Consider the following 25,098-nt stretch of genomic DNA (forward strand, 5'->3'; position numbering starts at 1 on the left):
TTCATATATATATACGATGAAAATGATGCAAACACCATAATTGATTAGAAATTAACCTTAAACACTTCATTTCAATGTCAACTATTTGTTCTCGTTAAAATATACTGAGTGACATATTTGAAACGGGGAAGAGAGTTCTGTTATATTGCATATATCGACGTTTCAGCCGGATTAGAGCGGTTTTACTTGTACATCTTCTTTCAAGTAATATAAACGAAAAATCAGGACATTTTAGTTAATTCTATGAAAACACATTGATTTTTATCATTTGTATTTGAAACAACATTGTCATATGTCTTTTCTTGGATCTAAATAATACGAAACCTCGCTCTATGATATGAAGTTAAAATCCTCAAATATGGTAATGTAGTGACATTTTTCACGTTATTCATGAAGTGTGATTTACGTATATATATTCGTTTTTACCAATATTGTCGATACTACATGTTTTCTCACGATATGTGATTTGGCCTTCAAATCTCAGAATTTCGCAAATTTTGCATCTTTAAGCAAGTTTCTTGCATTTTGTTTCGTACTAAAAATAATCGAATTCAGCAATATTTGACGTTTATCATCCCCTTTTCCTTTATGTGATATAAACAAAATATCATTGAATTAGGAAATATTTTGCTGTTTTTCCACGTTTTGTGAATTTTCAGTTTATTGTTATTGATTCATTAAATATACAAGAAAAATAATGCAAACATATAATTGATCAGAAAATAACCTTAAATACTTCATTTTCAATCATCTATTTGTTTCTCGTTAAAATACTGAGTAAGATATTTAAAAGGGGAGAAGTTCTGTTTTTATTGCATATATCGACGTTTCAGCCAGATTAGAACGGTTTTACGTGTACATCTTCCACCGGTAATATAAACCGAAAATCAGGATCATTTAGTTAATTTTAATGAAAACACATTGATTTTTATAATTTGTATTGGAAGCAACATCTTTATACGTCTTTTCTAGGGTCTAAAAAATACGAAACGTCGCGATAAGATTCGAAGTTAAAATCCTCAAATTTGGTATAATAATGACTTTTTTCACGTTTTTCATGTAGTTTGATATTACGTAAATATATTCATTTTTACTAATATTTCGATACTATTTCATGTAGTATCACTATAAGTGATTTGGCCTTCAAATCTCAGATTTTCGCATAATATTGCATTATAAGCAAGTTTTCTTGCATTTTGTTTCGTACTAAAAATCATCGACATTCAGCAATATTTTGACGTTTATCATCCCCTTTTCCTTTATGTGATATAAACAAAATATCATGGAATTAGGAAATATTTTGCTGTTTTTCCACGTTTTTGTGAATTTTCAGTTTATTGCTTATTAATTCATTATATATACGATGAAAAATGATGCAAACACATAATTGATTAGAAATTAACCTTAAACACTTCATTTTCAATCAACTATTTGTTTCTCGTTAAAATACTGAGTAGACATATTTGAAAGGGGAGAAGTTCTGTTTATATTGCATATATCGACGTTTCAGCCGGATTAGAGCGGTTTTACTTGTACATCTTCTTTCAGTAATATAAACGAAAAATCAGGAACATTTTAGTTAATTCTAATGAAAACACATTGATTTTTATCATTTGTATTGAAACAACATTTTATGTCTTTTCTAGGATCTAAAAATACGAAACCTCGCTCTATGATATGAAGTTAAAATCCTCAAATATGGTAAATGTAGTGACATTTTTCACGTTTTCATGAGTTGATATTTACGTAATATATTCTTTTTACAATATTTCGATACTATTTCATGTTTCACTATGTGATTTGGCCTTCAAATCTCAGATTTCGCAAATTGCATCTTTAAGCAAGTTTTCTTGCATTTTGTTTTACTAAAAATCATCGAATTTAGCAATATTTTGACCTTTATCATCCCCTTTTCCTTTATGTGATTTAAACAAAATATCATCGAATTAGGCCGTTTTCCACGTTTTTGTGAATTTTCAGTTTATTGTATTATTCATTATATATACGAGAAAAATGTGCAAACACATAATTGATCAGAAAATAACCTTAAACACTTCATTTTCAATCAACTATTTGTTTCTCGTTAAAATACTGAGTGACATATTTTGAAAGGGGAGAAGTTCTGTTTATATTGCATATATCGACGTTTCAGCCGGATTAGAGCGGTTTTACTTGTACATCTTCTTTCAGTAATATAAACGAAAAATCAGGAACATTTTAGTTAATTCTAATGAAAACACATTGATTTTTATCATTTGTATTTGAAACAACATTGTCATATGTCTTTTCTTGGATCTAAATAATACGAAACCTCGCTCTATGATATGAAGTTAAAATCCTCAAATATGGTAATGTAGTGACATTTTTCACGTTATTCATGAAGTGTGATTTTACGTATATATATTCGTTTTTACCAATATTTCGATACTACATGTTTTCTCACGATATGTGATTTGGCCTTCAAATCTCAGAATTTCGCAAATTTTGCATCTTTAAGCAAGTTTTCTTGCATTTTGTTTTGTACTAAAAATCATCGATTTTAGCAATATTTTGACCTTGATCATTCCCCTTTTCCTATATGTGATTTAAACAAAATATCATCGAATTAGGCCGTTTTCCACGTTATTGTGAATTTTCAGTTTATTGTTATTGATTCATTAGATATACGAGAAAAATTATGCAAACACATAATTGATCAGAAAATAACCTTAAATACTTCATTTTCAATCATCTATTTGTTTCTCGTTATAATACTGTGTAAGATATTGAAAAGGGAAGAAGTTCTCTTTTTATTGCATATATCGACGTTTCAGCCGGATTACAACGGTTTTACGTGTACATCCTCCATCGGTAATATAAACCAAAAATCAGGAACATTTTAGTTAATTTTAATGAAAACACATTGATTTTTATCAATTGTATTGGAAGCAACATCTTTACACGTCTTTTCTAGGGGTCTAAAAAATACGAAACGTCGCTCTATGATTCGAAGTTAAAATCCTCAATTTGGTATAATAATGACTTTTTTCACGTTTTTCATGAAGTTTGATATTACGTAAATATATTCATTTTTACCAATATTTCGATACAATTTCATGTAGTATCACTATATGTGATTTGGCCTTCATATCTCAGATTTTCGCATAATATTGCATTTTAAGCAAGTTTTCTTGCATTTTGTTTCGTACTAAAAATAATCGAATTCAGCAATATTTTGACGTTTATCATCCCCTTTTCCTTTATGTGATATAAACAAAATATCATTGAATTAGGAAATATTTTGCTGTTTTTCCACGTTTTTGTGAATTTTCAGTTTATTGCTATTAATTCATTATATATACGATGAAAATGATGCAAACACATAATTGATTAGAAATTAACCTTAAACACTTCATTTTCAATCAACTATTTGTTTCTCGTTAAAATACTGAGTGACATATTTGAAAGGGGAGAAGTTCTGTTTATATTGCATATATCGACGTTTCAGCCGGATTAGAGCGGTTTTACTTGTACATCTTCTTTCAGTAATATAAACGAAAAATCAGGAACATTTTAGTTAATTCTAATGAAAACACATTGATTTTTATCATTTGTATTTGAAACAACATTGTCATATGTCTTTTCTTGGATCTAAATAATACGAAACCTCGCTCTATGATATGAAGTTAAAATCCTCAAATATGGTAATGTAGTTACATTTTTCACGTTATTCATGAAGTGTGATTTTACGTATATATATTCGTTTTTACCAATATTTCGATACTACATGTTTTCTCACGATATGTGATTTGGCCTTCAAATCTCAGAATTTCGCAAATTTTGCATCTTTAAGCAAGTTTTCTTGCATTTTGTTTTGTACTAAAAATCATCGATTTTAGCAATATTTTGACCTTGATCATTCCCTTTTCCTTTATGTGATTTAAACAAAATATCATCGAATTAGGCCGTTTTCCACGTTATTGTGAATTTTCAGTTTATTGTTATTGATTCATTAGATATACGAGAAAAATTATGCAAACACATAATTGATCAGAAAATAACCTTAAATACTTCATTTTCAATCATCTATTTGTTTCTCGTTATAATACTGTGTAAGATATTGAAAAGGGAAGTTCTCTTTTTATTGCATATATCGACGTTTCAGCCGGATTACAACGGTTTTACGTGTACATCCTCCATCGGTAATATAAACCAAAAATCAGGAACATTTTAGTTAATTTTAATGAAAACACATTGATTTTTATCAATTGTATTGGAAGCAACATCTTTACACGTCTTTTCTAGGGGTCTACAAAATATGAAACGTCGCTCTATGATTCGAAGTTAAAATCCTCAATTTTGGTATAATAATGACTTTTTTCACGTTTTTCATGAAGTTTGATATTACGTAAATATATTCATTTTTACCAATATTTCGATACAATTTCATGTAGTATCACTATATGTGATTTGGCCTTCATATCTCAGATTTTCGCATAATATTGCATTTTAAGCAAGTTTTCTTGCATTTTGTTTCGTACTAAAAATAATCGAATTCAGCAATATTTTGACGTTTATCATCCCCTTTTCCTTTATGTGATATAAACAAAATATCATTGAATTAGGAAATATTTTGCTGTTTTTCCACGTTTTTGTGAATTTTCAGTTTATTGTTATTGATTCATTAAATATACAAGAAAAATAATGCAAACATATAATTGATCAGAAAATAACCTTAAATACTTCATTTTCAATCATCTATTTGTTTCTCGTTAAAATACTGAGTAAGATATTTAAAAGGGGAGAAGTTCTGTTTTTATTGCATATATCGACGTTTCAGCCAGATTAGAACGGTTTTACGTGTACATCTTCCACCGGTAATATAAACCAAAAATCAGGATCATTTTAGTTAATTTTAATGAAAACACATTGATTTTTATAATTTGTATTGGAAGCAACATCTTTATACGTCTTTTCTAGGGTCTAAAAAATACGAAACGTCGCTCTAAGATTCGAAGTTAAAATCCTCAAATTTGGTATAATAATGACTTTTTTCACGTTTTTCATGTAGTTTGATATTACGTAAATATATTCATTTTTACTAATATTTCGATACTATTTCATGTAGTATCACTATAAGTGATTTGGCCTTCAAATCTCAGATTTTCGCATAATATTGCATTATAAGCAAGTTTTCTTGCATTTTATTTCGTACTAAAAATCATCGAATTCAGCAATATTTTGACGTTTATCATCCCCTTTTCCTTTATGTGATATAAACAAAATATCATGGAATTAGGAAATATTTTGCTGTTTTTCCACGTTTTTGTGAATTTTCAGTTTATTGCTATTAATTCATTATATATACGATGAAAATGATGCAAACACATAATTGATTAGAAATTAACCTTAAACACTTCATTTTCAATCAACTATTTGTTTCTCGTTAAAATACTGAGTGACATATTTGAAAGGGGAGAAGTTCTGTTTATATTGCATATATCGACGTTTCAGCCGGATTAGAGCGGTTTTACTTGTACATCTTCTTTCAGTAATATAAACGAAAAATCAGGAACATTTTAGTTAATTCTAATGAAAACACATTGATTTTTATCATTTGTATTTGAAACAACATTGTCATATGTCTTTTCTTGGATCTAAATAATACGAAACCTCGCTCTATGATATGAAGTTAAAATCCTCAAATATGGTAATGTAGTGACATTTTTCACGTTATTCATGAAGTGTGATTTTACGTATATATATTCGTTTTTACCAATATTTCGATACTACATGTTTTCTCACGATATGTGATTTGGCCTTCAAATCTCAGAATTTCGCAAATTTTGCATCTTTAAGCAAGTTTTCTTGCATTTTGTTTTGTACTAAAAATCATCGATTTTAGCAATATTTTGACCTTGATCATTCCCTTTTCCTTTATGTGATTTAAACAAAATATCATCGAATTAGGCCGTTTTCCACGTTATTGTGAATTTTCAGTTTATTGTTATTGATTCATTAGATATACGAGAAAAATTATGCAAACACATAATTGATCAGAAAATAACCTTAAATACTTCATTTTCAATCATCTTTTTGTTTCTCGTTATAATACTGTGTAAGATATTGAAAAGGGAAGAAGTTCTCTTTATTGCATATATCGACGTTTCAGCCGGATTACAACGGTTTTACGTGTACATCCTCCATCGGTAATATAAACCAAAAATCAGGAACATTTTAGTTAATTTTAATGAAAACACATTGATTTTTATCAATTGTATTGGAAGCAACATCTTTACACGTCTTTTCTAGGGGTCTACAAAATACGAAACGTCGCTCTATGATTCGAAGTTAAAATCCTCAATTTTGGTATAATAATGACTTTTTTCACGTTTTTCATGAAGTTTGATATTACGTAAATATATTCATTTTTACCAATATTTCGATACAATTTCATGTAGTATCACTATATGTGATTTGGCCTTCATATCTCAGATTTTCGCATAATATTGCATTTTAAGCAAGTTTTCTTGCATTTTGTTTCGTACTAAAAATAATCGAATTCAGCAATATTTTGACGTTTATCATCCCCTTTTCCTTTATGTGATATAAACAAAATATCATTGAATTAGGAAATATTTTGCTGTTTTACCACGTTTTTGTGAATTTTCAGTTTATTGTTATTGATTCATTAAATATACAAGAAAAATAATGCAAACATATAATTGATCAGAAAATAACCTTAAATACTTCATTTTCAATCATCTATTTGTTTCTCGTTAAAATACTGAGTAAGATATTTAAAAGGGGAGAAGTTCTGTTTTTATTGCATATATCGACGTTTCAGCCAGATTAGAACGGTTTTACGTGTACATCTTCCACCGGTAATATAAACCGAAAATCAGGATCATTTTAGTTAATTTTAATGAAAACACATTGATTTTTATAATTTGTATTGGAAGCAACATCTTTATACGTCTTTTCTAGGGTCTAAAAAATACGAAACGTCGCGATAAGATTCGAAGTTAAAATCCTCAAATTTGGTATAATAATGACTTTTTTCACGTTTTTCATGTAGTTTGATATTACGTAAATATATTCATTTTTACTAATATTTCGATACTATTTCATGTAGTATCACTATAAGTGATTTGGCCTTCAAATCTCAGATTTTCGCATAATATTGCATTATAAGCAAGTTTTCTTGCATTTTGTTTCGTACTAAAAATCATCGACATCAGCAATATTTTGACGTTTATCATCCCCTTTTCCTTTATGTGATATAAACAAAATATCATGGAATTAGGAAATATTTTGCTGTTTTTCCACGTTTTTGTGAATTTTCAGTTTATTGCTATTAATTCATTATATATACGATGAAAATGATGCAAACACATAATTGATTAGAAATTAACCTTAAACACTTCATTTTCAATCAACTATTTGTTTCTCGTTAAAATACTGAGTGACATATTTGAAAGGGGAGAAGTTCTGTTTATATTGCATATATCGACGTTTCAGCCGGATTAGAGCGGTTTTACTTGTACATCTTCTTTCAGTAATATAAACGAAAAATCAGGAACATTTTAGTTAATTCTAATGAAAACACATTGATTTTTATCATTTGTATTTGAAACAACATTGTCATATGTCTTTTCTTGGATCTAAATAATACGAAACCTCGCTCTATGATATGAAGTTAAAATCCTCAAATATGGTAATGTAGTGACATTTTTCACGTTATTCATGAAGTGTGATTTTACGTATATATATTCGTTTTTACCAATATTTCGATACTACATGTTTTCTCACGATATGTGATTTGGCCTTCAAATCTCAGAATTTCGCAAATTTTGCATCTTTAAGCAAGTTTTCTTGCATTTTGTTTTGTACTAAAAATCATCGATTTTAGCAATATTTTGACCTTGATCATTCCCTTTTCCTATATGTGATTTAAACAAAATATCATCGAATTAGGCCGTTTTCCACGTTATTGTGAATTTTCAGTTTATTGTTATTGATTCATTAGATATACGAGAAAAATTATGCAAACACATAATTGATCAGAAAATAACCTTAAATACTTCATTTTCAATCATCTATTTGTTTCTCGTTATAATACTGTGTAAGATATTGAAAAGGGAAGAAGTTCTCTTTTTATTGCATATATCGACGTTTCAGCCGGATTACAACGGTTTTACGTGTACATCCTCCATCGGTAATATAAACCAAAAATCAGGAACATTTTAGTTAATTTTAATGAAAACACATTGATTTTTATCAATTGTATTGGAAGCAACATCTTTACACGTCTTTTCTAGGGGTCTAAAAAATACGAAACGTCGCTCTATGATTCGAAGTTAAAATCCTCAATTTTGGTATAATAATGACTTTTTTCACGTTTTTCATGAAGTTTGATATTACGTAAATATATTCATTTTTACCAATATTTCGATACAATTTCATGTAGTATCACTATATGTGATTTGGCCTTCATATCTCAGATTTTCGCATAATATTGCATTTTAAGCAAGTTTTCTTGCATTTTGTTTCGTACTAAAAATAATCGAATTCAGCAATATTTTGACGTTTATCATCCCCTTTTCCTTTATGTGATATAAACAAAATATCATTGAATTAGGAAATATTTTGCTGTTTTTCCACGTTTTTGTGAATTTTCAGTTTATTGTTATTGATTCATTAAATATACAAGAAAAATAATGCAAACATATAATTGATCAGAAAATAACCTTAAATACTTCATTTTCAATCATCTATTTGTTTCTCGTTAAAATACTGAGTAAGATATTTAAAAGGGGAGAAGTTCTGTTTTTATTGCATATATCGACGTTTCAGCCAGATTAGAACGGTTTTACGTGTACATCTTCCACCGGTAATATAAACCGAAAATCAGGAACATTTTAGTTAATTTTAATGAAAACACATTGATTTTTATAATTTGTATTGGAAGCAACATCTTTATACGTCTTTTCTAGGGTCTAAAAAATACGAAACGTCGCTCTGAGATTCGAAGTTAAAATCCTCAAATTTGGTATAATAATGACTTTTTTCACGTTTTTCATGTAGTTTGATATTACGTAAATATATTCATTTTTACTAATATTTCGATACTATTTCATGTAGTATCACTATAAGTGATTTGGCCTTCAAATCTCAGATTTTCGCATAATATTGCATTATAAGCAAGTTTTCTTGCATTTTGTTTCGTACTAAAAATCATCGAATTCAGCAATATTTTGACGTTTATCATCCCCTTTTCCTTTATGTGATATAAACAAAATATCATGGAATTAGGAAATATTTTGCTGTTTTTCCACGTTTTTGTGAATTTTCAGTTTATTGCTATTAATTCATTATATATACGATGAAAATGATGCAAACACATAATTGATTAGAAATTAACCTTAAACACTTAATTTTCAATCAACTATTTGTTTCTCGTTAAAATACTGAGTGACATATTTGAAAGGGGAGAAGTTCTGTTTATATTGCATATATCGACGTTTCAGCCGGATTAGAGCGGTTTTACTTGTACATCTTCTTTCAGTAATATAAACGAAAAATCAGGAACATTTTAGTTAATTCTAATGAAAACACATTGATTTTTATCATTTGTATTTGAAACAACATTGTCATATGTCTTTTCTTGGATCTAAATAATACGAAACCTCGCTCTATGATATGAAGTTAAAATCCTCAAATATGAAAATGTAGTGACATTTTTCACGTTATTCATGAAGTGTGATTTTACGTATATATATTCGTTTTTATCAATATTTCGATACTACATGTTTTCTCACGATATGTGATTTGGCCTTCAAATCTCAGAATTTCGCAAATTTTGCATCTTTAAGCAAGTTTTCTTGCATTTTGTTTTGTACTAAAAATCATCGAATTTAGCAATATTTTGACCTTCATCATCCCCTTTTCCTTTAAGTGATTTAAACAAAATATCATCGAATTAGGCCGTTTTCCACGTTTTTGTGAATTTTCAGTTTATTGTTATTGATTCATTAAATATACGAGAAAAATTGTGCAAACACATAATTGATCAGAAAATAACCTTAAATACTTCATTTGCAATCATCTATTTGTTTCTCGTTAAAATACTGAGTAAGATATTTAAAAGGGGAGAAGTTCTGTTTTTATTGCATATATCGACGATTCAGCCGGATTAGAACGGTTTTACGTGTACATCCTCCATCGGTAATATAAACCAAAAATCAGGAACATTTTAGTTAATTTTAATGAAAACACATTGATTTTTATCAATTGTATTGGAAGCAACATCTTTACACGTCTTTTCTAGGGGTCTACAAAATACGAAACGTCGCTCTATGATTCGAAGTTAAAATCCTCAATTTTGATATAATAATGACTTTTTTCACGTTTTTCATGAAGTTTGATATTACGTAAATATATTCATTTTTACCAATATTTCGATACAATTTCATGTAGTATCACTATATGTGATTTGGCCTTCATATCTCAGATTTTCGCATAATATTGCATTTTAAGCAAGTTTTCTTGCATTTTGTTTCGTACTAAAAATAATCGAATTCAGCAATATTTTGACGTTTATCATCCCCTTTTCCTTTATGTGATATAAACAAAATATCATTGAATTAGGAAATATTTTGCTGTTTTTCCACGTTTTTGTGAATTTTCAGTTTATTGTTATTGATTCATTAAATATACAAGAAAAATAATGCAAACATATAATTGATCAGAAAATAACCTTAAATACTTCATTTTCAATCATCTATTTGTTTCTCGTTAAAATACTGAGTAAGATATTTAAAAGGGGAGAAGTTCTGTTTTTATTGCATATATCGACGTTTCAGCCAGATTAGAACGGTTTTACGTGTACATCTTCCACCGGTAATATAAACCGAAAATCAGGATCATTTTAGTTAATTTTAATGAAAACACATTGATTTTTATAATTTGTATTGGAAGCAATATCTTTATACGTCTTTTCTAGGGTCTAAAAAATACGAAACGTCGCTCTAAGATTCGAAGTTAAAATCCTCAAATTTGGTATAATAATGACTTTTTTCACGTTTTTCATGTAGTTTGATATTACGTAAATATATTCATTTTTACTAATATTTCGATACTATTTCAGGTAGTATCACTATAAGTGATTTGGCCTTCAAATCTCAGATTTTCGCATAATATTGCATTATAAGCAAGTTTTCTTGCATTTTGTTTCGTACTAAAAATCATCGAATTCAGCAATATTTTGACGTTTATCATCCCCTTTTCCTTTATGTGATATAAACAAAATATCATGGAATTAGGAAATATTTTGCTGTTTTTCCACGTTTTTGTGAATTTTCAGTTTATTGCTATTAATTCATTATATATACGATGAAAATGATGCAAACACATAATTGATTAGAAATTAACCTTAAACACTTCATTTTCAATCAACTATTTGTTTCTCGTTAAAATACTGAGTGACATATTTGAAAGGGGAGAAGTTCTGTTTATATTGCATATATCGACGTTTCAGCCGGATTAGAGCGGTTTTACTTGTACATCTTCTTTCAGTAATATAAACGAAAAATCAAGAACATTTTAGTTAATTCTAATGAAAACACATTGATTTTTATCATTTGTATTTGAAACAACATTGTCATATGTCTTTTCTTGGATCTAAATAATACGAAACCTCGCTCTATGATATGAAGTTAAAATCCTCAAATATGAAAATGTAGTGACATTTTTCACGTTATTCATGATGTGTGATTTTACGTATATATATTCGTTTTTATCAATATTTCGATACTACATGTTTTCTCACGATATGTGATTTGGCCTTCAAATCTCAGAATTTCGCAAATTTTGCATCTTTAAGCAAGTTTTCTTGCATTTTGCTTTGTACTAAAAATCATCGAATTTAGCAATATTTTGACCTTTATCATTCCCTTTTCCTTTATGTGATTTAAACAAAATATCATCGAATTAGGCCGTTTTCCACGTTATTGTGAATTTTCAGTTTATTGTTATTGATTCATTAGATATACGAGAAAAAATATGCAAACACATAATTGATCAGAAAATAACCTTAAATACTTCATTTGCAATCATCTATTTGTTTCTCGTTATAATACTGAGTAAGATATTGAAAAGGGAAGAAGTTCTGTTTTTATTGCATATATCGACGTTTCAGCCGGATTAGAACGGTTTTACGTGTACATCCTCCATCGGTAATATAAACCAAAAATCAGGAACATTTTAGTTAATTTTAATGAAAACACATTGATTTTTATCAATTGTATTGGAAGCAACATCTTTACACGTCTTTTCTAGGGGTCTACAAAATACGAAACGTCGCTCTATGATTCGAAGTTAAAATCCTCAATTTTGGTATAATAATGACTTTTTTCACGTTTTTCATGAAGTTTGATATTACGTAAATATATTCATTTTTACCAATATTTCGATACAATTTCATGTAGTATCACTATATGTGATTTGGCCTTCATATCTCAGATTTTCGCATAATATTGCATTTTAAGCAAGTTTTCTTGCATTTTGTTTCGTACTAAAAATAATCGAATTCAGCAATATTTTGACGTTTATCATCCCCTTTTCCTTTATGTGATATAAACAAAATATCATTGAATTAGGAAATATTTTGCTGTTTTTCCACGTTTTTGTGAATTTTCAGTTTATTGTTATTGATTCATTAAATATACAAGAAAAATAATGCAAACATATAATTGATCAGAAAATAACCTTAAATACTTCATTTTCAATCATCTATTTGTTTCTCGTTAAAATACTGAGTAAGATATTTAAAAGGGGAGAAGTTCTGTTTTTATTGCATATATCGACGTTTCAGCCAGATTAGAACGGTTTTACGTGTACATCTTCCACCGGTAATATAAACCGAAAATCAGGATCATTTTAGTTAATTTTAATGAAAACACATTGATTTTTATAATTTGTATTGGAAGCAACATCTTTATACGTCTTTTCTAGGGTCTAAAAAATACGAAACGTCGCTCTAAGATTCGAAGTTAAAATCCTCAAATTTGGTATAATAATGACTTTTTTCACGTTTTTCATGTAGTTTGATATTACGTAAATATATTCATTTTTACTAATATTTCGATACTATTTCAGGTAGTATCACTATAAGTGATTTGGCCTTCAAATCTCAGATTTTCGCATAATATTGCATTATAAGCAAGTTTTCTTGCATTTTGTTTCGTACTAAAAATCATCGAATTCAGCAATATTTTGACGTTTATCATCCCCTTTTCCTTTATGTGATATAAACAAAATATCATGGAATTAGGAAATATTTTGCTGTTTTTCCACGTTTTTGTGAATTTTCAGTTTATTGCTATTAATTCATTATATATACGATGAAAATGATGCAAACACATAATTGATTAGAAATTAACCTTAAACACTTCATTTTCAATCAACTATTTGTTTCTCGTTAAAATACTGAGTGACATATTTGAAAGGGGAGAAGTTCTGTTTATATTGCATATATCGACGTTTCAGCCGGATTAGAGCGGTTTTACTTGTACATCTTCTTTCAGTAATATAAACGAAAAATCAAGAACATTTTAGTTAATTCTAATGAAAACACATTGATTTTTATCATTTGTATTTGAAACAACATTGTCATATGTCTTTTCTTGGATCTAAATAATACGAAACCTCGCTCTATGATATGAAGTTAAAATCCTCAAATATGAAAATGTAGTGACATTTTTCACGTTATTCATGATGTGTGATTTTACGTATATATATTCGTTTTTATCAATATTTCGATACTACATGTTTTCTCACGATATGTGATTTGGCCTTCAAATCTCAGAATTTCGCAAATTTTGCATCTTTAAGCAAGTTTTCTTGCATTTTGCTTTGTACTAAAAATCATCGAATTTAGCAATATTTTGACCTTTATCATTCCCTTTTCCTTTATGTGATTTAAACAAAATATCATCGAATTAGGCCGTTTTCCACGTTATTGTGAATTTTCAGTTTATTGTTATTGATTCATTAGATATACGAGAAAAAATATGCAAACACATAATTGATCAGAAAATAACCTTAAATACTTCATTTGCAATCATCTATTTGTTTCTCGTTATAATACTGAGTAAGATATTGAAAAGGGAAGAAGTTCTGTTTTTATTGCATATATCGACGTTTCAGCCGGATTAGAACGGTTTTACGTGTACATCCTCCATCGGTAATATAAACCAAAAATCAGGAACATTTTAGTTAATTTTAATGAAAACACATTGATTTTTATCAATTGTATTGGAAGCAACATCTTTACACGTCTTTTCTAGGGGTCTACAAAATACGAAACGTCGCTCTATGATTCGAAGTTAAAATCCTCAATTTTGGTATAATAATGACTTTTTTCACGTTTTTCATGAAGTTTGATATTACGTAAATATATTCATTTTTACCAATATTTCGATACAATTTCATGTAGTATCACTATATGTGATTTGGCCTTCATATCTCAGATTTTCGCATAATATTGCATTTTAAGCAAGTTTTCTTGCATTTTGTTTCGTACTAAAAATAATCGAATTCAGCAATATTTTGACGTTTATCATCCCCTTTTCCTTTATGTGATATAAACAAAATATCATTGAATTAGGAAATATTTTGCTGTTTTTCCACGTTTTTGTGAATTTTCAGTTTATTGTTATTGATTCATTAAATATACAAGAAAAATAATGCAAACATATAATTGATCAGAAAATAACCTTAAATACTTCATTTTCAATCATCTATTTGTTTCTCGTTAAAATACTGAGTAAGATATTTAAAAGGGGAGAAGTTCTGTTTTTATTGCATATATCGACGTTTCAGCCAGATTAGAACGGTTTTACGTGTACATCTTCCACCGGTAATATAAACCGAAAATCAGGATCATTTTAGTTAATTTTAATGAAAACACATTGATTTTTATAATTTGTATTGGAAGCAACATCTTTATACGTCTTTTCTAGGGTCTAAAAAATACGAAACGTCGCTCTAAGATTCGAAGTTAAAATCCTCAAATTTGGTATAATAATGACTTTTTTCACGTTTTTCATGTAGTTTGATATTACGTAAATATATTCATTTTTACTAATATTTCGATACTATTTCATGTAGTATCACTATAAGTGATTTGGCCTTCAAATCTCAGATTTTCGCATAATATTGCATTATAAGCAAGTTTTCTTGCATTTTGTTTCGTACTAAAAATCATCGAATTCAGCAATATTTTGACGTTTATCATCCCCTTTTCCTTTATGTGATATAAACAAAATATCATGGAATTAGGAAATATTTTGCTGTTTTTCCACGTTTTTGTGAATTTTCAGTTTATTGCTATTAATTCATTATATATACGATGAAAATGATGCAAACACATAATTGATTAGAAATTAACCTTAAACACTTAATTTTCAATCAACTATTTGTTTCTCGTTAAAATACTGAGTGACATATTTGAAAGGGGAGAAGTTCTGTTTATATTGCATATATCGACGTTTCAGCCGGATTAGAGCGGTTTTACTTGTACATCTTCTTTCAGTAATATAAACGAAAAATCAGGAACATTTTAGTTAATTCTAATGAAAACACATTGATTTTTATCATTTGTATTTGAAACAACATTGTCATATGTCTTTTCTTGGATCTAAATAATACGAAACCTCGCTCTATGATATGAAGTTAAAATCCTCAAATATGAAAATGTAGTGACATTTTTCACGTTATTCATGAAGTGTGATTTTACGTATATATATTCGTTTTTATCAATATTTCGATACTACATGTTTTCTCACGATATGTGATTTGGCCTTCAAATCTCAGAATTTCGCAAATTTTGCATCTTTAAGCAAGTTTTCTTGCATTTTGTTTTGTACTAAAAATCATCGAATTTAGCAATATTTTGACCTTCATCATCCCCTTTTCCTTTAAGTGATTTAAACAAAATATCATCGAATTAGGCCGTTTTCCACGTTTTTGTGAATTTTCAGTTTATTGTTATTGATTCATTAAATATACGAGAAAAATTGTGCAAACACATAATTGATCAGAAAATAACCTTAAATACTTCATTTGCAATCATCTATTTGTTTCTCGTTAAAATACTGAGTAAGATATTTAAAAGGGGAGAAGTTCTGTTTTTATTGCATATATCGACGATTCAGCCGGATTAGAACGGTTTTACGTGTACATCCTCCATCGGTAATATAAACCAAAAATCAGGAACATTTTAGTTAATTTTAATGAAAACACATTGATTTTTATCAATTGTATTGGAAGCAACATCTTTACACGTCTTTTCTAGGGGTCTACAAAATACGAAACGTCGCTCTATGATTCGAAGTTAAAATCCTCAATTTTGGTATAATAATGACTTTTTTCACGTTTTTCATGAAGTTTGATATTACGTAAATATATTCATTTTTACCAATATTTCGATACAATTTCATGTAGTATCACTATATGTGATTTGGCCTTCATATCTCAGATTTTCGCATAATATTGCATTTTAAGCAAGTTTTCTTGCATTTTGTTTCGTACTAAAAATAATCGAATTCAGCAATATTTTGACGTTTATCATCCCCTTTTCCTTTATGTGATATAAACAAAATATCATTGAATTAGGAAATATTTTGCTGTTTTTCCACGTTTTTGTGAATTTTCAGTTTATTGTTATTGATTCATTAGATATACGAGAAAAAATATGCAAACACATAATTGATCAGAAAATAACCTTAAATACTTCATTTGCAATCATCTATTTGTTTCTCGTTATAATACTGAGTAAGATATTGAAAAGGGAAGAAGTTCTGTTTTTATTGCATATATCGACGTTTCAGCCGGATTAGAACGGTTTTACGTGTACATCCTCCATCGGTAATATAAACCAAAAATCAGGAACATTTTAGTTAATTTTAATGAAAACACATTGATTTTTATCAATTGTATTGGAAGCAACATCTTTACACGTCTTTTCTAGGGGTCTACAAAATACGAAACGTCGCTCTATGATTCGAAGTTAAAATCCTCAATTTTGGTATAATAATGACTTTTTTCACGTTTTTCATGAAGTTTGATATTACGTAAATATATTCATTTTTACCAATATTTCGATACAATTTCATGTAGTATCACTATATGTGATTTGGCCTTCATATCTCAGATTTTCGCATAATATTGCATTTTAAGCAAGTTTTCTTGCATTTTGTTTCGTACTAAAAATAATCGAATTCAGCAATATTTTGACGTTTATCATCCCCTTTTCCTTTATGTGATATAAACAAAATATCATTGAATTAGGAAATATTTTGCTGTTTTTCCACGTTTTTGTGAATTTTCAGTTTATTGTTATTGATTCATTAAATATACAAGAAAAATAATGCAAACATATAATTGATCAGAAAATAACCTTAAATACTTCATTTTCAATCATCTATTTGTTTCTCGTTAAAATACTGAGTAAGATATTTAAAAGGGGAGAAGTTCTGTTTTTATTGCATATATCGACGTTTCAGCCAGATTAGAACGGTTTTACGTGTACATCTTCCACCGGTAATATAAACCGAAAATCAGGATCATTTTAGTTAATTTTAATGAAAACACATTGATTTTTATAATTTGTATTGGAAGCAACATCTTTATACGTCTTTTCTAGGGTCTAAAAAATACGAAACGTCGCTCTGAGATTCGAAGTTAAAATCCTCAAATTTGGTATAATAATGACTTTTTTCACGTTTTTCATGTAGTTTGATATTACGTAAATATATTCATTTTTACTAATATTTCGATACTATTTCATGTAGTATCACTATAAGTGATTTGGCCTTCAAATCTCAGATTTTCGCATAATATTGCATTATAAGCAAGTTTTCTTGCATTTTGTTTCGTACTAAAAATCATCGAATTCAGCAATATTTTGACGTTTATCATCCCCTTTTCCTTTATGTGATATAAACAAAATATCATGGAATTAGGAAATATTTTGCTGTTTTTCCACGTTTTTGTGAATTTTCAGTTTATTGCTATTAATTCATTATATATACGATGAAAATGATGCAAACACATAATTGATTAGAAATTAACCTTAAACACTTAATTTTCAATCAACTATTTGTTTCTCGTTAAAATACTGAGTGACATATTTGAAAGGGGAGAAGTTCTGTTTATATTGCATATATCGACGTCTCAGCCGGATTAGAGCGGTTTTACTTGTACATCTTCTTTCAGTAATATAAACGAAAAATCAGGAACATTTTAGTTAATTCTAATGAAAACACATTGATTTTTATCATTTGTATTTGAAACAACATTGTCATATGTCTTTTCTTGGATCTAAATAATACGAAACCTCGCTCTATGATATGAAGTTAAAATCCTCAAATATGAAAATGTAGTGACATTTTTCACGTTATTCATGAAGTGTGATTTTACGTATATATATTCGTTTTTATCAATATTTCGATACTACATGTTTTCTCACGATATGTGATTTGGCCTTCAAATCTCAGAATTTCGCAAATTTTGCATCTTTAAGCAAGTTTTCTTGCATTTTGTTTTGTACTAAAAATCATCGAATTTAGCAATATTTTGACCTTCATCATCCCCTTTTCCTTTAAGTGATTTAAACAAAATATCATCGAATTAGGCCGTTTTCCACGTTTTAGTGAATTTTCAGTTTATTGTTATTGATTCATTAAATATACGAGAAAAATTGTGCAAACACATAATTGATCAGAAAATAACCTTAAATACTTCATTTGCAATCATCTATTTGTTTCTCGTTAAAATACTGAGTAAGATATTTAAAAGGGGAGAAGTTCTGTTTTTATTGCATATATCGACGATTCAGCCGAATTAGAACGGTTTTACGTGTACATCCTCCATCGGTAATATAAACCAAAAATCAGGAACATTTTAGTTAATTTTAATGAAAACACATTGATTTTTATCAATTGTATTGGAAGCAACATCTTTACACGTCTTTTCTAGGGGTCTACAAAATACGAAACGTCGCTCTATGATTCGAAGTTAAAATCCTCAATTTTGGTATAATAATGACTTTTTTCACGTTTTTCATGAAGTTTGATATTACGTAAATATATTCATTTTTACCAATATTTCGATACAATTTCATGTAGTATCACTATATGTGATTTGGCCTTCATATCTCAGATTTTCGCATAATATTGCATTTTAAGCAAGTTTTCTTGCATTTTGTTTCGTACTAAAAATAATCGAATTCAGCAATATTTTGACGTTTATCATCCCCTTTTCCTTTATGTGATATAAACAAAATATCATTGAATTAGGAAATATTTTGCTGTTTTTCCACGTTTTTGTGAATTTTCAGTTTATTGTTATTGATTCATTAAATATACAAGAAAAATAATGCAAACATATAATTGATCAGAAAATAACCTTAAATACTTCATTTTCAATCATCTATTTGTTTCTCGTTAAAATACTGAGTAAGATATTTAAAAGGGGAGAAGTTCTGTTTTTATTGCATATATCGACGTTTCAGCCAGATTAGAACGGTTTTACGTGTACATCTTCCACCGGTAATATAAACCGAAAATCAGGATCATTTTAGTTAATTTTAATGAAAACACATTGATTTTTATAATTTGTATTGGAAGCAACATCTTTATACGTCTTTTCTAGGGTCTAAAAAATACGAAACGTCGCTCTAAGATTCGAAGTTAAAATCCTCAAATTTGGTATAATAATGACTTTTTTCACGTTTTTCATGTAGTTTGATATTACGTAAATATATTCATTTTTACTAATATTTCGATACTATTTCATGTAGTATCACTATAAGTGATTTGGCCTTCAAATCTCAGATTTTCGCATAATATTGCATTATAAGCAAGTTTTCTTGCATTTTGTTTCGTACTAAAAATCATCGAATTCAGCAATATTTTGACGTTTATCATCCCCTTTTCCTTTATGTGATATAAACAAAATATCATGGAATTAGGAAATATTTTGCTGTTTTTCCACGTTTTTGTGAATTTTCAGTTTATTGCTATTAATTCATTATATATACGATGAAAATGATGCAAACACATAATTGATTAGAAATTAACCTTAAACACTTAATTTTCAATCAACTATTTGTTTCTCGTTAAAATACTGAGTGACATATTTGAAAGGGGAGAAGTTCTGTTTATATTGCATATATCGACGTTTCAGCCGGATTAGAGCGGTTTTACTTGTACATCTTCTTTCAGTAATATAAACGAAAAATCAGGAACATTTTAGTTAATTCTAATGAAAACACATTGATTTTTATCATTTGTATTTGAAACAACATTGTCATATGTCTTTTCTTGGATCTAAATAATACGAAACCTCGCTCTATGATATGAAGTTAAAATCCTCAAATATGAAAATGTAGTGACATTTTTCACGTTATTCATGAAGTGTGATTTTACGTATATATATTCGTTTTTATCAATATTTCGATACTACATGTTTTCTCACGATATGTGATTTGGCCTTCAAATCTCAGAATTTCGCAAATTTTGCATCTTTAAGCAAGTTTTCTTGCATTTTGCTTTGTACTAAAAATCATCGAATTTAGCAATATTTTGACCTTTATCATTCCCTTTTCCTTTATGTGATTTAAACAAAATATCATCGAATTAGGCCGTTTTCCACGTTATTGTGAATTTTCAGTTTATTGTTATTGATTCATTAGATATACGAGAAAAAATATGCAAACACATAATTGATCAGAAAATAACCTTAAATACTTCATTTGCAATCATCTATTTGTTTCTCGTTATAATACTGAGTAAGATATTGAAAAGGGAAGAAGTTCTGTTTTTATTGCATATATCGACGTTTCAGCCGGATTAGAACGGTTTTACGTGTACATCCTCCATCGGTAATATAAACCAAAAATCAGGAACATTTTAGTTAATTTTAATGAAAACACATTGATTTTTATCAATTGTATTGGAAGCAACATCTTTACACGTCTTTTCTAGGGGTCTACAAAATACGAAACGTCGCTCTATGATTCGAAGTTAAAATCCTCAATTTTGGTATAATAATGACTTTTTTCACGTTTTTCATGAAGTTTGATATTACGTAAATATATTCATTTTTATCAATATTTCGATACAATTTCATGTAGTATCACTATATGTGATTTGGCCTTCATATCTCAGATTTTCGCATAATATTGCATTTTAAGCAAGTTTTCTTGCATTTTGTTTCGTACTAAAAATAATCGAATTCAGCAATATTTTGACGTTTATCATCCCCTTTTCCTTTATGTGATATAAACAAAATATCATTGAATTAGGAAATATTTTGCTGTTTTTCCACGTTTTTGTGAATTTTCAGTTTATTGTTATTGATTCATTAAATATACAAGAAAAATAATGCAAACATATAATTGATCAGAAAATAACCTTAAATACTTCATTTTCAATCATCTATTTGTTTCTCGTTAAAATACTGAGTAAGATATTTAAAAGGGGAGAAGTTCTGTTTTTATTGCATATATCGACGTTTCAGCCAGATTAGAACGGTTTTACGTGTACATCTTCCACCGGTAATATAAACCGAAAATCAGGATCATTTTAGTTAATTTTAATGAAAACACATTGATTTTTATAATTTGTATTGGAAGCAACATCTTTATACGTCTTTTCTAGGGTCTAAAAAATACGAAACGTCGCTCTAAGATTCGAAGTTAAAATCCTCAAATTTGGTATAATAATGACTTTTTTCACGTTTTTCATGTAGTTTGATATTACGTAAATATATTCATTTTTACTAATATTTCGATACTATTTCATGTAGTATCACTATAAGTGATTTGGCCTTCAAATCTCAGATTTTCGCATAATATTGCATTATAAGCAAGTTTTCTTGCATTTTGTTTCGTACTAAAAATCATCGAATTCAGCAATATTTTGACGTTTATCATCCCCTTTTCCTTTATGTGATATAAACAAAATATCATGGAATTAGGAAATATTTTGCTGTTTTTCCACGTTTTTGTGAATTTTCAGTTTATTGCTATTAATTCATTATATATACGATGAAAATGATGCAAACACATAATTGATTAGAAATTAACCTTAAACACTTCATTTTCAATCAACTATTTGTTTCTCGTTAAAATACTGAGTGACATATTTCAAAGGGGAGAAGTTCTGTTTATATTGCATATATCGACGTTTCAGCCGGATTAGAGCGGTTTTACTTGTACATCTTCTTTCAGTAATATAAACGAAAAATCAGGAACATTTTAGTTAATTCTAATGAAAACACATTGATTTTTATCATTTGTATTTGAAACAACATTGTCATATGTCTTTTCTTGGATCTAAATAATACGAAACCTCGCTCTATGATATGAAGTTAAAATCCTCAAATATGAAAATGTAGTGACATTTTTCACGTTATTCATGAAGTGTGATTTTACGTATATATATTCGTTTTTATCAATATTTCGATACTACATGTTTTCTCACGATATGTGATTTGGCCTTCAAATCTCAGAATTTCGCAAATTTTGCATCTTTAAGCAAGTTTTCTTGCATTTTCTTTTGTACTAAAAATCATCGAATTTAGCAATATTTTGACCTTCATCATCCCCTTTACCTTTAAGTGATTTAAACAAAATATCATCGAATTAGGCCGTTTTCCACGTTTTTGTGAATTTTCAGTTTATTGTTATTGATTCATTAGATATACGAGAAAAATTGTGCAAACACATAATTGATCAGAAAATAACCTTAAATACTTCATTTGCAATCATCTATTTGTTTCTCGTTAAAATACTGAGTAAGATATTTAAAAGGGGAGAAGTTCTGTTTTTATTGCATATATCGACGATTCAGCCGGATTAGAACGGTTTTACGTGTACATCTTCCATCTGTAATATAAACCGAAAATCAGGAACATTTTAGTTAATTTTAATGAAAACACATTAATTTTTATCATTTGTATTGAAAGCAACATCTTTATACGTTTTTTCTAGGGTCTAAAAAATACGAAACGTCGCTCTATGATTCGAAGTTAAAACCCTCAAATTTGGTATAATAATGACTTTTTTCATGTTTTTCATATAGTTTGATATTACGTAAATATATTCATTTTTACCAATATTTCGATACTATTTCATGTAGTATCACTATATGTGATTTGGCCTTCAAATCTCAGATTTTCGCATAATATTGCATTTTAAGCAAGTTTTCTTGCATTTCGTTTCGTACTAAAAATCATCGAATTCAGCAATATTTTGACGTTGATCATCCGCTTTTCCTTTATGGGATATAAACAAAATATCATCGAATTAGGAAATATTTTGCTGTTTTTCCACGTTTTTGTGAATTTTCAGTTTATTGCTATTAATTCATTATATATACGATGAAAATGATGCAAACACATAATTGATTAGAAAATAACCTTAAACACTTCATTTTCAATCAACTATTTGTTTCTCGTTAAAATACTGAGTGACATATTGGAAAGAGGGGAAGTTCTGTTTTTATTGCATATATCGACGTTTCAGCCGGATTAGAGCGGTTTTACGTGTACATCTTCCATCGGTAAAATAAACGGAAAATCAGGAACATTTTACTTAATTCTAATGAAAACACATTGATTTTTATCATTTGTATTTGAAACAACATTATCATATGTCTTTTCTTAGATCTAAATAATACGAAACCTCGCTCTATGATATGAAGTTAAAATCCTCAAATATGGTAATGTAGTGACATTTTTCACGTTATTCATGAAGTGTGATTTTACTTATATATATTCGTTTTTACCAATATTTCGATACTACATGTTTTCTCACGATATGTGATTTGGCCTTCAAATCTCAGAATTTCGCAAATTTTGCATCTTTAAGCAAGTTTTCTTGCATTTTGTTTTGTACTAAAAATCATCGAATTTAGCAATATTTTGACCTTTATCATTCCCTTTTCCTTTATGTGATTTAAACAAAATATCATCGAATTAGGCCGTTTTCCACGTTATTGTGAATTTTCAGTTTATTGTTATTGATTCATTAGATATACGAGAAAAAATATGCAAACACATAATTGATCAGAAAATAACCTTAAATACTTCATTTGCAATCATCTATTTGTTTCTCGTTATAATACTGAGTAAGATATTGAAAAGGGAAGAAGTTCTGTTTTTATTGCATATATCGACGTTTCAGCCGGATTAGAACGGTTTTACGTGTACATCCTCCATCGGTAATATAAACCAAAAATCAGGAACATTTTAGTTAATTTTAATGAAAACACATTGATTTTTATCAATTGTATTGGAAGCAACATCTTTACACGTCTTTTCTAGGGGTCTAAAAAATACGAAACGTCGCTCTATGATTCGAAGTTAAAATCCTCAATTTTGGTATAATAATGATTTTTTTCACGTTTTTCATGAAGTTTGATATTACGTAAATATATTCATTTTTACCAATATTTCGATACAATTTCATGTAGTATCACTATATGTGATTTGGCCTTCATATCTCAGATTTTCTCATAATATTGCATTTTAAGCAAGATTTCTTGCATTTTGTTTCGTACTAAAAATAATCGAATTCAGCAATATTTTGACGTTTATCATCCCCTTTTCCTTTATGTGGTATAAACAAAATATCATCGAATTAGGAAATATTTTGCTGTTTTTCCACGTTTTTGTGAATTTTCAGTTTATTGCTATTAATTCATTATATATACGATGAAAATGATGCAAACACATAATTGATTAGAAATTAACCTTATACACTTCATTTTCAATCAACTATTTGTTTCTCGTTAAAATACTGAGTGACATTGGAAAATGGAGAAGTTCTGTTTATATTGCATATATCGACGTTTCAGCCGGATTAGAGCGGTTTTACATGTACAACTTCTTTCGGTAATATAAACGAAAAATCAGGAACATTTTAGTTAATTCTAATGAAAACACATTGATTTTTATCATTTGTATTTGAAACAACATTGTCATATGTCTTTTCTTGGATCTAAATAATACGAAACCTCGCTCTATGATATGAAGTTAAAATCCTCAAAT

The 25,098-nt window shown here is 28.2% G+C and overlaps 1 protein-coding gene across 1 annotated transcript in view; it reads right to left on the reverse strand.

Moving 5' to 3' along the window:
* Positions 1-25,098, reverse strand: part of LOC138369465 (glutamate receptor-like) — a 130,568-nt gene that overhangs the window by 71,341 nt on the left and 34,129 nt on the right. The window lies entirely within an intron of this gene.

The sequence above is a fragment of the Procambarus clarkii genome, chromosome 28, assembly GCF_040958095.1.
Source record: "Procambarus clarkii isolate CNS0578487 chromosome 28, FALCON_Pclarkii_2.0, whole genome shotgun sequence".
Taxonomy (NCBI): Eukaryota; Metazoa; Arthropoda; class Malacostraca; order Decapoda; family Cambaridae; genus Procambarus; species Procambarus clarkii.